This window comes from Argopecten irradians, chromosome 14, assembly GCF_041381155.1.
Source record: "Argopecten irradians isolate NY chromosome 14, Ai_NY, whole genome shotgun sequence".
NCBI lineage: Eukaryota > Metazoa > Mollusca > Bivalvia > Pectinida > Pectinidae > Argopecten > Argopecten irradians.
Genome location: NC_091147.1, coordinates 12,748,735 through 12,753,010, shown reverse-complemented (window position 1 = coordinate 12,753,010; position 4,276 = coordinate 12,748,735).

Genomic DNA, 4,276 nt, shown 5'->3' with positions numbered 1-4,276 from the left:
ACATGTGACCGTTTTCCCACGGTGCTTTATCGCGATTCGGATCGGTCATTATCAGGCTGTATATATCACGAATGCATGTCGTGATACTTTGATTTAACGACATCGATTGCCACATGGTGACGAATTATAACGAGAATAAACAAGGATATCACAGGTCAGGATAGAGGGTGCATGCTGGAGATGTTGTGGACAGGAGGAGGGGTGGTACGGGAATTGGAACGGGGTAGGATGAGGGTGGGGCGGCAGACGCTGATGGGGTGGGGAGATTTAAAATTTTTATGCAGATGTACTCATGATAACGTAAGAGAGGAAATACAAACACAACATTTGCTCTTCTCCAGAGCAAATAACCAATTTAATCGTTAATTGAGAAATCAACCCAGTTGGTCTGTTTCTAATCTGTTGATATAAAAGAGAAAACCGCCAATGTCGTGAGAGTGATTGATACACGGCCTGACAGTTGTATACATAATACTTATTGATTGGCCTTCTTTGTCATTTCGTTGTTACCAATGCTGCTTTATTTTGTGCTATTGTCTCCAGGGAATATGTAACGCTTTATACAGGGTACTGGAAACTAAGGACGACCATTCACGGCCAACAGGAAGTTGTGTAGAATAGAACAAGACTCCATGATATCCGATGAACAGCCAGGGTCATTTAAGGACGGGATATTTTAAAATGCCTCATTTTCTAGGAGCAGACTTTTTTGTCGACATCGACAACCTTTTCGTTATATGTCGAATTGATACCATTAATGTAATCTGGCATATATAACGTAAACAAACATGGAATAAAGTATGTTCATCGCATCACCGCATTTCTCTCTGTATACTAACATGTGATACTTCGTGGTTTTTCCTTTTTGTTTTTCCATTCGTGAAACAATCGGAAATGATTGTTTTCTTTCTTCGGTCCGCTATGTCATATTTTCAAATAATTAAAATAAAATATCAAAAGGAATGTAGTTGTTGTTTGATCTGAAAAAAAAAATCACCTGTCATTCGTTTGACAGGGCAGAGTCAACATTTCTTCACGTTAACCAGTCCTTCAGGTAGGGCGATGAGATTGAACCTGATGCCATTGTCAATAAAATATTACCAGGAAAAAAGAAAAGTTCAGTATCGGGGGCAGTATACTTAAATGAGGTGGCACTACAAACGGGAGAGAGTTCCACTATTACACGGACCGTAGTACAAATATACTGTAGTCTCCGGAAAACTCATAGCATACAGGGTGACCTAAATAACGTTAATCGTCTTAATCTCCAATTAATTATATGTTAATTCACCTTAACTGGTTTCATTAAACCTTTGCAGTCTAGATATAATTTGTAACAAGATTTTGGATAATTTCTCGCGTGTTGTTGATTATGACGTTAAAATTACGATTTTAGTTACATGTGATCTCCATTGAAGTTAAAACTTGTAGAGTACGTTCTAGGATTTGCATTCCATATACATATTACAATTTTGATTTGAACCATATCACAACTAACTTTGTTAAAGATCTCGATCGCATTAGAGGAAATGTTCAGACAGACACGTTGCGAATATCACACATCACGCGGTTTCATCGTAAATTTCAAATCAATCATAAATCATTGCCATGAAAGTGGATTATTTTGACTTATTTTTATGGAATATATTCCGAGGTCGCGATAATTTCTCTCACAGACACTTGGTTACATAAGAGGGCTGCAGCCCTGATAACATTAATATTGCACATCGACAGTCCGACTGACGGCATAAATGTAGGTAATCTTGTACAGACACTGTTGGCTTATATCTGACCAAGTCATAAAATATTCACGTGGAAATACATATCAACCAGTAGTCCCAAAGTTTGTACATCAGGACGATCGTGGAATAATATAATATTCACCTCCATTGGAATGAGATAGAAACATCTCTAACTGAGGGGTAAGATTCTTGGGCTTTCGAACACGAGACAAGAATGTTTGGTAACTTAAGTCTTATCCCGAGGTTTGAGCTTTCCTGTCACACCCCTTAGAGACTAAATTATTCTTTCTGTGTACCACATTGTAAACATGCGTATAATATTGAAGCAAAGAAAATGTTTAAAAAGATCTGTTCAAGGAAATATTTATATTTCAATCGAATTCATTGACATTTCAGATTTCTCGAAATATTCTTTCCTATATATCAATACATTGTTGTATCAACCAATCAGACGCGATGTCAAAAACATTAATGCTTTAGGATGAAAAATAATAAGCAATTAGAAATATTCATTGCAGGCAGGTTAAATAATGATGTCATGTCCTCGTAAAATACAAAACTAATCATTTTTAATATCGAAATAGTTAAATACCACTGGATGCTTCCATGTACATTGTATCAATGTCGTAGTACTAAAATGGTCGACGAATCCATTTATTGAGCTTGGCCAGCGATCTTTCCAACTCAGAAAAATGTTATTCAAACATGTTAAACAGATCTTGGCTTTTTGGGTGTATTTAAAGTGGTACTCTTAAACAATTAAAATTTCCGGTTAAATCGCAAAAAATCATCCTCACTAAAAAGCTCGCTCTACTGTCGATCTACTGTCGGTCTACTGTGGTCTACTGTCGGTCTACCGCCGGTCTACTGTCGGTGTAGGCACCAAGATGGGATTTCATCAGATGAAATAAGGTATTTGACTGAATGCAAATAAGTCGTATAGCAAAATAATTTTCTGATTCTGAGTATACACATTTTGACTACATATTCTAAATGCCAGACCTTGATTTATGAACTGTGAACTATGTGCTTGTAGAAGAATTGTCGTTAAGGAAGTTTTCTATACAGACCTTGGGGATCAGAGGCAGTTTGAGCTGAAGCACATTTATAACACACTCCATTTATAATACTTCACCCGTTTATTTTGGGAAACTGTCAACACTGGGATTACTATATTCTAGTATGTGATAAATTTATTTCTCACTTTCGGTGAAGCAATAAATCGACAATGCTCGCCATTGTCTCGAAATATCTCCAGAAAACAAACACATCCCATTGAGATTTGGTACATCTTTCACCGCATCATTCTGTCATATCTAGCTCACTTGCCAGAGGTGTTAACAAGACGATTAAACTTCTTAATTACATTTGTATTCACTTTGAAGCATAATATATATATATAAAATTTGAAACAAACTTGAATTTAAGGTATTATATAACACACAACACGTGCCTGAGCATCGTTGGTAACTCACGTAACTGACCTTAGACGTAGCTTACACTATTTTGTGGTCTGATAGGGTATAACCGGAGTGAAGTAGAGTTTAGACACTGGGTTTCCGAGGATGGTGCCTGGGACGCTATACCCATACATTTGTACCTTCCTAGCTTGGAAATCTATTTCAAACGTATCGAGCTATTTGCTGTTGAAGGTAGATATAAATTGTTAATCAATACGTCATGTGATTGTAAGTGTACTTTGATCATATTGTTTTAAAAAGACAAAGATTTCCGCCCAAACATTGCAACGATTCATACCTACTATCAAGAGCAGATAACTCCTGTAAAATGTAAATTGGAAGTCATCTACTGCCACATTACAGTAGTTTCCCCTTGGCATCCATGTCTTGTATTATAGACACTATCATTTAAAACACACAAGAGTGAATTACGTCAGCTACAATAACCTGTGTGGGGTCTATACTACTAGATTAGCGATATATACATGTACTATATGCATTTAGCCAAAAGAAAATATTTCTGTTGAGGGTTATACATTGGCAAAAAAAAATAGGGTCGGTGGGTCGGGAGGATTTTTGTTTTTTTAATGTCTTTCACTCTAAAATGATGGCCGGAACCGGAGTCAGAGATCGAAATCCCGACCTTTTAACATTTTTTTCGTAGAAAAGTGGAAAAAAAATTAGGGTTGGTCGGGTCCCTAAACAGACATATTTTTTGGCCTTTTAACAAAAAAGGAAAAAAAATATTACAGTTTGACTTTACATCAGTACTCAGTAGTATCAATGCCATCAAATCACATATGAGTTCCGGCTGTATGGTTTTTTTTTATAAAATGCCAAATGGGAGGCTCATGTTGAGAAATAGAAAAATCAACTTTCAAACGTTCATGTACGGAGCCTGTACGTGTTGGACAATTTGGCTTAAACGTTAACTTATTCAACACGTACATGCAATGCTACAATTGTCGGAATGATTAGGAGGTATTTATTCGTCATTGTCAAATCCTCGTGACGTCATTTCACACTGAACTTTGGTGTCCTGCTCGACATTAATTCTACTTCTCCATAGGGACA